Source organism: Loxodonta africana, chromosome 15, assembly GCF_030014295.1.
Source record: "Loxodonta africana isolate mLoxAfr1 chromosome 15, mLoxAfr1.hap2, whole genome shotgun sequence".
Taxonomy (NCBI): Eukaryota; Metazoa; Chordata; class Mammalia; order Proboscidea; family Elephantidae; genus Loxodonta; species Loxodonta africana.
The window spans coordinates 81,458,823-81,471,760 of record NC_087356.1 but is presented as its reverse complement, the minus strand read 5'-3'; positions in this window follow the sequence as shown (position 1 = coordinate 81,471,760).

Genomic DNA, 12,938 nt, shown 5'->3' with positions numbered 1-12,938 from the left:
TCTGGAGCAAGGCAAAAGCCCCATGGGACCTGCAGACTGAGAGCTCATAAAATTGGCCTTTACCACCATTGCAGATGACTGGAACAGTCAGGGGGCCCCCTGGAGGTCATCAGAGCCCTGCGAGGATCATCCCAGCACCTCCCAGAATTGTGAGGATTTCTCCAGGGAAGAAGGCTGTGGTCATTCAGCAGAAATGTGCTGTAGGATTTGGTTGCTGTCTTTGCAAAGTTGTGAGTCTCTAACCAAATCCCTCTTATTAGCTTCAGCTTTTTTCATCTCATCCTGTCATCTCAAAGACGATGTAAAGCCAGAGAATTATTCTACTCACCCCTTCCTTCTCTCTTCCTCAGTTTGCCCCCACATTCCTGTGGCTAAGTCTGAAACAGGAGCAAGCCCCCTTACCTTCTTTATCCTGGCTTACTTCCCTGCTAGCTTATAAGTGTGCCTGTCTCAAGTCCCTGTCTCAACTCAGAAGCCTTCTTGGATGAGCTGAGAATTCTCCACAGGCCTATCCCGGGAACAAGCGGAGTCTGGGGTATTGACCTTGTTCATTCCTGGGCCCTCTTGCTTTCATAACACAGAGAAGACATTGCCCCCTCTCCCAAGGCTGCCTGTTACGCCTCCTCTAAAGGGCGACCAGCTCAGCCCTTGCTCAACCACTTGGCGGTACCCTTTACTGAGAAACACAGATGGGGCCAGGAGAGACAGACGGACAGTTGGCACCTATCTTAGACTCACTGGAAGCGCCCCTGGACCTACTGGATGCAAAAATAAGTCCTCCTTTGGTCTAGCCATGTGAGGCCACCTACCCTGCCATACTGATGATTATTACTCTTTTTATTGATGATAATAGTTACCATTTATTGCATGTCATGATGTACTCATTTAATCTTCACCAACACCCTGTAAGATAGGTAATAGTTATCTTTATTTTGAAATGAAGAGACTGTGCAATTCAGAGAGCTGATGGAACTTGTTCCAGCCATTAACCCTACTTGCCTGGACCTTCGCCAGTAGCCTCCTAACAAGTTTTCTTATTTCTACTCTAGATCTCCTAAAATTCACTCACCATATACAGTAAAACCTGTGAAAGCCAGAACCTGTGTAAGGTGGGAACCTGTCAGAGAAGGAAGACTCAAATATTTTCCACTAATAGACAGTGATAGGAAAGTGTTAAGACTGGACCCTGTCAAAGGCGGAAAACTTGTGACATCCAAAAACACAAGGCAATCCCATTAAATTTTGGCTTTCACAAGCTTCACTCTAGTAACGACTCATAAACCTGTTCAACATGTCACACTTCTTTGTGCCTCAGGACCTTTGCACTAACTGTTGCCTCTGATCTTCCTCCATTCAGGTTTCAACTCAAGGAACTCTTACCTGATCACCTCCTCCCTACAAGCATGTACCGGTCTGTCCTGTTCACCAACATATGTCTATCGCCTAGAATAGTACCTGGCACGCAGTTGGTACCCAGTCAATAGCTCTTGAATGAATACTAGAGAACTTGTTCAAGATTACAGGATTACAAGGGACAGAGAGTCAAATTCAGGACTACCTGTTCCTGATCCACATAGTGTAAATGTGTGTGTATTCAGGTGGGGGAAGAGCAAGGTAGGGGCTTCCCAGGGCCACCCACAGACAACTCCCCAGGTGCCCAAATGTAAAACCTTCACAGGACCTACCTAGAAATCCAAGCACTCGGAAGGCCAGGCGAGGACTGATCCGCAACCTAGGCAGGCACGATGCCCAGGAAGGAGGGAGAGAAAAACAGTTAAGTGTACACACATTCCTCACTTATCAACTGTCTTGCTGTCTGATATTTTGCATTTACAACAGTAGTAAAAAATCTGTTATCTGACTATTTTGCACATTAATGACATACATCTGGCAGTAAGAATGGCGAGGTGCAAGGAGAAAATCACACTGGCTGTGACAGTTAAGGTTATGTATCACCTTGACTGGGCCATAATTCTCAGTGGTTTGTAGTTATGTAATGATGTAATTTGGCAGTTATGCAATGATGTAATTTGGCAGTTATATAATGATGTAATTTGGCAGTTATATAATGATGTAATTTGGCAGTTATGTAATGTAGTCATCCTCCATTTTGTGATCCGATGTGGTCACCCTCCATTTTCACACAATGCTGATTTTTACATAACGACCTGGTCTTTAGACCCTAACCATGTCGATAAGTGAGGAATGGATACATAGTCCCAGGACATAGTACTGCTTGTTATCTGAATCCCACTCCAGGTTACCAGGAACCACTAATCCTAGATGTCAGTTACTGGCTCTTGTCTCCCCCTCCCATGAAAAGGCCAGAACAGGCTGTGGGGACAGAGCTGTGGGGAGGCCTCAGGGCAAGTTCTCATCAGTTCAGTATCTGCTTTGAGGGACAGGCTCAAGAAATCTCTTGTTCTGGACTCTTCTAGGGGAGAAGGGGTCCTCTTACCCTAAAATAGCAGAGGTCAGACTACCTGGGGCTTGCTCTGCTGTGCCAAGGTACCTGTAACGTTTCATCTTCTACACCCTGGTCAAGCTACAGGTCACCTGTGCCTTCTGTCTATGACCTGGGAAAGGCTGTCCTATATCTCTCTTTCAATTTATATCAAAGCTTTTGACATGCCAAGCAATAATCTTTGAGCACTTACTATTGAGCATAACTCTGAACTGTGGAGAGATGGAACAAATGCAGAAAACACAGTGCCTCTTCCTAGGAATTCGCAATGTGACTGAAAGAAAGAACACTCACAAAAGACGTAATACGTAATGGGTCTCTGACAGACCAGACAGATTCAGGTCCAAATTCTGACTCTGCTACTTATTATTTGCATAACCCTGGGCAATAGTTTTAAATCGTCTAGTCCCAGGTTTCCCATGAGTACACACATAACAGTGCATGTATACCCCTCGGCACTATTGTGAGAGAGAATGAAGGAGCCCTTAGTAAGGTGTCTGACACCTACATCCTCAATAAATGGCTGGAATAGTAGTGCTTGCTGTTGTTGTAATAGGAAACAACTTAAATAGGCCACAGATTGAGAACCACAAATTAATTTCAGGTTAAGGCAGCTTATAAATGCTGAGAAGACCATAACTAAGAGTCATCGTTAAATGGTGTTGTAGGGACAGACTCCTTGAAGAGGTAAGTTTGAAGCTAAGAGATGACTCACAGAATATGGTTGTTGTTGTGTGCCATCGAATCGATTCCAACTCATAGCAACCCTATAGGACAGCATAGAACTGCCCCATAGGGTTTCCAAGGCTGTATTCTTTACTGAAGCAGGCCGCCACACCTTTCTCCAGCAGAGCAGTTGGTGGCTTCCAACCACCGACCTTTCAGTTAGCGCCTGAGTGCTTAACCATTGTGCCATCAGGGCTCCGTTACAGAATATTAGAAATATTATTCCAGTAGAGAATTTGGAGATGAGCTCTAGGACTTTCCAACCTCTTTTTTTTTTTTTACTTCATGACGCACAGAGAAAATGATAACTTTTGTTCTGAACACTGGAGTAAACAGTTTAGGCTTCTCCCACCCTGACACACAGGTAACTGAGGCTCGGCAGTGTGCCACAGTACACCTGTTGGGAAGCTCTGTTTCAGAACAATCTCATCAACGGACAGAGGATAAAACAGATTCAGGGAGCAGAAGTGACTTGCACTTGGGCTTCAAATGGTGAAGTTCCTGTACTGTACTGTGTGCATCAGATCATGGGAGAGGTCCAAGGAGCTAGTTCCAAAGTATGGGAGTGGGGCTTGCTAGGAGATCCGACCTAAGGAATAATCAGTGTAACACAGCTAAACTGAACATTGAAAGTGTCTTTGACACTGTGCTAAGTACTATATGTGCCATATCTTATCCCATGATGGGAACCGCCCTGAGAGAGCATGCTACGTTAACCAAGGTGTTACACCAGCTTTGAAGAAAGCTTGGTGTGTGTTCAATATCCTCACTGGAACGCCAGAACCTGGGGGCTCTCTCTCCACAGGTGTGCCAGTCACACCAGGAGCAAGAAGCAGGATGATCGTATAGCCTTGGCCTTTCACAGCCACAGCCAGAGAAGATAGCACCTGTTCCATTCAAGCTGAAGGCAGCCCCCTTTCATTCTCCTCCTTTACCTTCCCCCGCAACCCTATTCATGGAAATAGACTTTGAACTTGGCCTTGCCAGCTTGCCCATCTGCATCTTCTGCAGCCCATCTCCCAGGTAAGAGTTGTGCCAGCCTTCCAGGCACTCTACCTGCTATTACAGCCACTGGTCAAGGCTCTTGGAAGGGCATCAGCAATATGCCAGTTGCTATTTTCTGTCCAGTTGACTCCAACTCCTGGTGGCCACATATGTGTTAGAGTAGAACTCTGCTCCATAGGGTTTTCAATGGCTGATTTTTCAGGAGTAGGTCATAGGTCTCTCTGGGTCTTCAACACAGCTTTTACATTCAGATTACATAGTGGAAATAGGGACACAAGGTACCTCTGGGTGAACTTGAACCTCAACCTTGCAGTTAGCAGCCAAGAATGTGAACCATTTGCAATATCCAGGGACTCCTACCAGCAAAACAAAATGAAAACCAAACCCATTGGCATCAAGTAGATTCCATCTCATGATGACCCCACGTGTTACAGAGTAGTATTGCTCCACAGGGTTTTCCTGGCTGTAATCTTTACAGAAACAGTTCACCAGGCCGTTCTTCTGCAGAGCCTCTGAGTAGGTTTGAATGGACACCTTTTGGTTAGAAGCCCAGCACAAACTGTTTATGCCACCAGCTACATTGTCACTGTTGTTTGCCATCAAGTCAATTCCAACTCATAGCGACTCTATAAGACAGAGTAGAACTGCCACATAGAGTTTCCTAGACTGTAATGTTTATGGGAGCAGATCTTATGTCTTTTCTCCCAAGAGTGGCTGTTGTTGTTAGGTACCATCGACTCAGTTCCAACTCCCAGTGACCCTATGTACAACAGAGTGAAACACTGCCCTATTCTGCACCATCCTCACAATCTTTGCTATGTTCAAGTCCCTTGTTGAAGCCATTGTGCCAATTTATCCTGAGGATCATCCTGTTTTTGTGCTGGCCCGCTACCTTACTGAGCATGATGTCCTACAGAGTGGCTAGTAGGTTTGAACTACCAGCCTTTTGGTTAGCAGCTGAGATATTAACCACTGCACCACCAGGGCTCCTTACCAGCAACATAAAAAAACACGGAAGTAAATCACAGATGTACAGCTGAATTGCACACACCTCTGCATCTCCCTTAGACTCACGTAGACTTTTCTAATCAAACCGCCTTCTCAGTTGCCACCTTATGGCTTCTTGTGCCAGGCTCAGGGTTCCTCCACCAGGATCCTTTTGGCTTGTGCCCTCCTGTGTGTCTCTGTCCTAAGGTTAGTTCCGCCTTACCAGCAACCTCCACCTTATATCCCACCAGTGTCTTCAGAAGCCTCTTCTCATCACTCCTAGGATCCCTCCTTTCCCAGATGCCGAGGTCTATCTTAACATAGCTATCTCAACACAGCTTTTCTATTCAGATTGCAGAGTGGGTGTAGGAACACAACCCAAGTTCTTTACCTTGACTTAGGAAGGCCTGCATGATCTTGGCCTTGCCTCCCTCCCCACATCGTCTCCTGCCATTCTCACTCTGCCCAACCACATTGACCTCTGGATGTTGTCACTTGTTTCTTTGAACACGCCAAACTTTCCCACCTCGGAAATTTGTATCGGCTTTTCCCTCTACCCTAGAACACTGTTTTCAACTCTTTACCTCATCCCACAGTTCTAAGCTTACATTGCTTCTTCAGCTAAATTTTTTCTGACTTCTGCCTTCCCAGTCCAGAGTAAACCTCTCCCCTACTTTCACCTCTCATATCGCCCTATTATGTTCCGCATAACACAAAAATCCATGATTATGTATTTATTCTCCTCCATTCTGATGCGAACTCCATGGATGCAGATCATGTCTTCTTGTTCTCTGTGGTCCCTGGAAGACACAGTTCTTGGGATATATTAGGCATTTATTAAAAATCTCTTGAATAAATGACTGTATGAGCTGGAAATCCTAAATTTACATTCCAAACTTGCTGTTGACCTGCTGTATGACCTTGTTCAAGTCACTCCCAGCTTTGGGACCTCAGTTTCTCATTTGTCAAATGGGAATGGGGAAAGACATGGTTTAAGTCATGCCTAGGTTCTTCCAGCTCTGTTCTCGCCCCAGCCAGGAGGCTACTGAGAAGCCAGTATTGATAGGAAGAAGCGCATTTCACCTGGAGCAACATCTCCCCTTCCCCAGGTCCAAAGTAAGGAACTGGTAGGCAAAAGTAAAAATAAATTAACACTCCCACTATAGGAGAAACAACCCCCACTACCACAAACAGCTAGAAATGGAAGCAGCCCTGGCTTCACAGGCCTTGGGCAGAGATGCTGACACAATAGTGGGCCATGGTGGGGGCCCTCGTGGGGGCCTATAGGCAAAACAGCCCCCATGCCTTCATGCCTTCATCCAATGTTTGTTGGTGCACAGCGGTAGCCTGTGTCCTTCCACTCAACAGAGCTCACAGCCATGCTGCCCGCAGGGACCCAGGATAAGCTTGGTGCTTATCACCATAAAAACGAAGCTGTTTAACCTGTGTTTTAAATTTTAAAAGAATTCTCCTGATCCACCTGCAGATACAGGATTGGTGGTGGATATTTCTACACACATAACTGGAGGTGCTGCCTATATATTAATACAGACAATTGAGCACACAAGGGCGACAGGCAGGGTAAGTTCTTAGACATAACCAAACACTTTGCGAGATGAAGTGCCCAGGCTCGAAGGTGAAGGACCATAGACTTGGGAGACATCTATGCCAATTGGCAAAACATAGTTCGTAAAGACAAAGTTCTGCACCTTACTTTCGTGAGTAATGTCTGGGGTCTTAAAAGCTTGCAAGTGACCATCTAAGATACAACTATTGGTCTCTTACATCCGGAGCAAAGGAAAATTAAGAAAACCAAAGGCCCAAGGAAGCGATTAGTCCAAAGGACTAAAGGACAACATGAACCACAGCCTACACAATCCTGAGACCAGAAGAAATAGATGGTACCCAACTACCACTACCAACCACTCTGACTGGGATCACAAGTGAAGAACAAGAAATCAAATTTTCAAAACAGACCACACTTACTGATCTGACAGAGACTGGAGGAACCCCCAAGACTATGGCCTTCCGATACTCTTCTGAACTGGAACTGAAACCATTCCCAGAGACCACTTTTCAGCCAAACCATATAAAAAAAAATAAAATATGTTTTTTTTTTACAGGCCCATAAAATAAACAATAATATCTGAGAGGAATGTGCTCCTTAGAAAAATCGATTGTATGAAATCAAAAGGGGGACATTAGCCCAGGAGCAAAGGTGAAAGGCAGGAAGGGGTAGAAAACCAGGAAGAAATGGGGAACCTAGGACAGAAAGTGGAAGAGTACTGACACACTGCAGGGAATGAAATGAATGTCATAGAATACTTTATGTACAAACTATCAGATGGGAAACAAATTTGCTCGGTAAACTTTCATCTAAAGCACAATAAAAATTTTTAAATTAAAAAAGAAAGTTTTTAAATTTCCCCTGAGGCTAACTGCTCCTGGTCCCTCTTATCTCTCAACCCCGCATATAACACTTCATTCAAATTCCATCTCTGTGCCGGACACCCTCCTGGAGGCCCAGTCCACTTCAAGAAGTCTTCTACTTTTATTTCATTCTGCACTACCCTTCTCCATCTCTGTAAAGTGCCTTGGCCCACTGACGGTTCCAGAAGCTACAATGGGAGAGCTATTTTCCCTGTTCAATAGAGATTCTGATCACCCAACAGTTTAACCCATCACCATAGAGCATGTGACACGCCCTGAGGCTCTCAGAGTCCCAGAAATCTTGGGTCCCCATTTACCTCGAGGCCTTCACACCATTCTGTCTCCGCTTTCTGCAGCCTGACTCTTAGAATCCTTTATCGTGCTGATTTGGGGGAAGACATTGACTGTAGGGTGTATATGCTGAGCCTAAGACATTGAGTAATACACAAACAAGATCTCTTTTACTTTAGCCCTCTAAGCTTCAGATGGGAATCAGACCTCAAAACTTGGTTCTGAACACTTGCTATGGTGCATATGGGTGGTTTCACCAGCCACCATGGTTCCAGAAGGCTAAAGGTTTTAGGCATAGTTTTAACTTTCCAAAGATCTTCCTTTCTCTGTTTTCATTTGATCCCCACAGCATCCCTAGCAGCAGCCTCCAACAGTAGAAAAGCTGTGCAAGAGGAGTTCAGAGCCTGATTCTGCCCCTCCCTTACCATGAGACCAGACAGGTCACAGCCTCAGCTCTCTCCTCCATAAAAGTGAAGAGGCTGGGCCAGATGAACACTAGGTCTAGACTAGGTCTCTTTGTTCTAATAGTCTAGAGAGACAGAGCAGGTTTGAATAATCCCATTCTACAGAAGGTGAAAAACCAAGGGTCAACTCACCAAAGTGATTTGACTGATATCCCAGAATGGCTGGCTGCAGAACTAACCCTTGAATCCATCTCCAGACCCCCGTTCTTAAGTTCTTTCCACAGAACCACATGTAGCTAGTGGCTACCATACTGGATTGCACAGATATAGAACATTTCCATCATCACAGAAAGTTCTATTGAGCAGTGCTGCTTTGGAAATGATCTTTGCATTTTCTCCTTAACAACAGGGTCCTAAGCATATTCATCTTTGTGTCTCCAGTGCCTAGCACTGGGCTTGGTATCAAAAGTGCTCAAACATTTATTGAATGGATCTGTTTGCTAGCAAGGAGTCTTGCCACCCAGCCAGGACCTGGGTCTAAAGTCAGGCTGGGGAACGCTGTGATGGAAAGTGGGGTCTATGTGGGATGGGGAGACTCCACCCCAGCCTGGCTGCTGCTGGATAGGAGGGCTCACTAATCCATCTGTACTCCATAGGGACAGGTGAGGGAGCCTGACCTCCCATTACACCTGGTGTCCAGACAGAAGGGAGAGTGGGAAAAAGCAGACATCACCCACAATGGGAGCCAGCAGAGGGCGCCTCCTTCCCCACCTCTGCAGAGTCCCAGCTGGGTGGCTGCCTTGTTAGCACCGGGAGGTAACCCTGCTAATTACCAAATCCAAACTTGGGATTTGCATTTTTATGAAACGCTCATGCAGGAGGCATATCTTTTTTGTTTTAAAAAAAAAAAATCAAGATGGATAAGGGGAGAAAAAGCATACTAAAAACTAGTACATACTAATTCAATCTAATCTTGGTCATTTCAGTTTCCATAAGAAAGTGCTTTCATAAAGCTACAAAGCTAACATCCATAACTCTCCAGTTTCCCCAGACAGAATACCTCTGCATTAAGTTTCCCATTTATCTTAGGAGATGGCAAACCATCCATTTATAATGGGATCTAATAAAGCAAGCTCCCAGCGCAGTCCCAGCTGCTGGGATGTGCCTCAGATCCCAAGAACTGCTTCAGGGCTCAAGACAGTTTCATAGGGGAGCAGAGTGGAAAGCCCCTCTGACTAGGTGTGCCTAGGTGTGGAGTGCCTAGGGCATCACCATGCAATAAGGTCGCATCGGCATGTGCGTGTTGAGGGGAGGGACGTGGCCTGGAGGGAAGCAGGTACCCTACTACCCTACCCGTCCACTCACAACCCTTGCTTGAGAAGCTAGTGAAGATCAACGGGGAAGGAGCTGGGTCTGGTCTTAGACTCACTCTTTAAGGTGGGTAGGGTTTGTCGTAGGGATGACAGTGTGAGAAGGAATAAGGCTTAACAGACTGATTCTAGAGGCTTAACTGAGCAGGGAGGGATGATGCCCTACTGTCACAGAGAGGTCCGGGGTTCTTTGAGAAGCAGCCTCTGAGATGGAGTTGGGCCTTCAGGCCGTTCATTAAGGAGTGGTCATGAGATCCACGCCTGTGGAAAGGAAAGGTAAGAAGCAAGAGAAGGCAACCTTGCGAGGAATTCTGGAGCCTAGAATGGCCCCTTATAGCTATGGAAAGTCCATTTGAGATGGTCAGACCTTCTTATTTTCACAACAGTGAGTCATTGGATGTGGCCACCCACCCACACACGCACAACCAAACCACTTGTTCTCGTGTCGATTCCAACTCATGGCAATCATGTGTCAGAGAAGCGTGCTCTATAGGGTTTCTGATGGCTGATATTTTGGAAGTAGATCTCCAGGCCTTTCTTCTAAAGTGCCTCTGGGTGGACTTGAACCTCTGATCTTTTTGGTTAGTATCTGAGCATGTTAGCCATTTTTACCACCCAGTCACTCACGTGGTCACTTCAGAAGGGGTATAACCTTGAGCAAGATGACTTTTTGCAGTTGAAGCCATCTCTGAAGGGGCTGACTGCTGAAGTCTGTCTGCCCACTGGTTGAGGCAGTGAGAGGTGAGGAACTGGGGCATTTATACCCCAGCTCCAGTCAGTCATTGGTTGAGGTCTGCCCCTAAACCAGCTGCTGTCAAGTTGATTCTGACTCTTCGTGACCCCATATTTATCAGGGTAGAGCTGCTCCACAGGATTTTCAGTGGCCGATTTTTCTTTTTAATTGTTTAACTCCATTACTGTTGCCCAATTTATTGTTACGTATAATTTCAGGGCATCCATTGTACATTTGTGTGTGTGTGTGTGTGTGTGTGTTTTGTTTCTCCATTTTCCAGAGAGTGGTGGGCTGGTGTCTGTGACACAGAATGGAAGAGAAACTGGAACTGCAATGAACACAAACTGAGTGGCATATCACAGTGTCCACCATACCTACTAAACAATCCATGATCCCCCTCTCCTGCAAATTATGTTTCAGTCATACTACACCTGTGACCTGGGAGTCCCTGTGTGGCACAAATAGTTAAGCACTTGACTGCTAGCCAAAAAGTTGGCAGTTCAAACCCACCCAGAGGCACTCAGAAGAAAGGCTTGGCAATCTGCTTTTAAAAGGTCACAGCCTTGAAAACCCTATGGAGCAGTTCTACTCTGCACACATAGGGTGGCCATAAGTCTGGGTCCGCATGAGTCAGGATCACCATGAGTCAGAATCTACTTAGTGCCAGCTGACAACACTTGTGGCTTATGGTGCCTTGGCCTGATAGAGTAGTAGGCAATGAGCCCCACTCACTGCTTGTTCAGTCCTATCCCTGGTCTCTCTCTGAGGGGAGCAGAGGAGCTTGGGGGTGATGGATTTTGGGGGCCCAGACCTGGCTAAAGATGGCACAGGCTGAGAAAAAAAAAAAAAAAAACAGGCTGAAGGAGTGCAAATATCAGGTAGAGTCGCATCAACAAGCCCTGATAAGGGTTTTCTGGCCCCCAAAACCAGTCCTCTGCTCTGATGAGGCCCAGAAGAAACAAGACGTAGCTCGCATGCAAGGAGCTTACAGCCTTATGCTTTCAGGGCACATCCTAACCCAGGAAGGAGACAGGTTTGGCATCCTCTGCCATCTTCCGTGCTTGGAAAGTGTCATGGGGCCAATCCCCAGGTGGAACAGTAAGTTCTGGGTTGAATCCAATGGCCAGGTTTCTAAAGTTCAGCCAGGGTTATGCAGTTATCAAGTGTTAGAAGCAGAAGGAGAAGCTTCTCAGAGGTTCGAACTACCACGCAGGGCAAGAGTCCCCTTGCCTTCATTTGGGCTCCCCCAAAGTAAACACTGAGACCAGGATTCAAGAGCAAGTAATACATTTTGGAAACGATATCAGAAGATGTCAGAAGGGGAGCAGGAAAGAGAGATGGGGAGGGAAAGAAGCCAATAAAGGATTTATCGAGCAAGTTACCCTTGCGGGGAACAAGCTTACCCTGTTGGGAAACTCCAGAAAACTATGTAAAACACCTCAGAGTTAGCCCACCTGAGGGGTGAGGAACTGGGGCACCTAAGCACCAGCTCCAGTTAGTCATTGGTTGCGGTCTGCTCCTAAACTAGTTGCTGTCGAATTGGTTCCGACTCACAGAGACCCCATGCATGTCAGGGTGGAACTGTGCTCCATGGGGTTTTTAACTGATGATTGTTTCGAAGTAGATTGCTAGGCCTTTCTTCTGAGGCACCTCTGGGTAGGCTCAAACCTCCAACCTTTCAGTTAGCAGCAGACAACTGTTTGCACTACCCAGGGGCTCCAGAGGGCTATTGCAAGGGTGTTAATTCCATGGCACTTCCAGCTTGTAAAATAGACACTGGAGACCAGAGAAAGCCCTCGGACAAAGAAATGCAGGTGCTGGCAATTAGAGGTGGACCAGTGTGCACAGAAGAGATAAGGGAAATGGGATACGGGCAGGGAATCCACAGCACTTGCTACACCCTCTTCTGCACCCCCAGTGTGTCCTCATGTAGCCCTTGCTTGAAGTCTTCCAGGGATGGGGAACTTACTACCTCACAAAGCAATGCATTACATTGTTGGGAAGCTTAAACTGTCAGAAAATTATTTCTTATGTTAAGCCAAAATCTTATTTTCCAATCTTGGTCCAGTGTATTCCACTACAGCGGGGGCAGGAAAGTCTATCTCTGTTTCTCTGCTATATGTAGAAATAACTCCGGGCACAAGTCAGGCTCAGTCAATATTTTCGAATGAGTGAATGAACACTTGTATGCAGATCCCTACCTCCAGAAGGTTAACAACTTTTCTTTATTTCTAATTTGCTTTTCTACTCACTAACCTACGTGATCCGATCTTCACTTTCCCCATCTGTAAATGGAAATAACTGTTAAATGCATAGTATCGTGCCTGGAACAAAGTTGAGCTAAAAGTGCTTGTACACATTCATTCAACAAACATTTTGTGAGCTCCTACTAGGTGTCCACCACTCTTTCTAGGTGCTGGGCACTGAGAGGCTCTCAGAAGAATAAAGTGTTAAGATGGAGGTAGAAGACAAAAAAATCACTCGTGATTATTATTATTTTGCAGAAGTCCTAGGTGTTTTATCAGGCA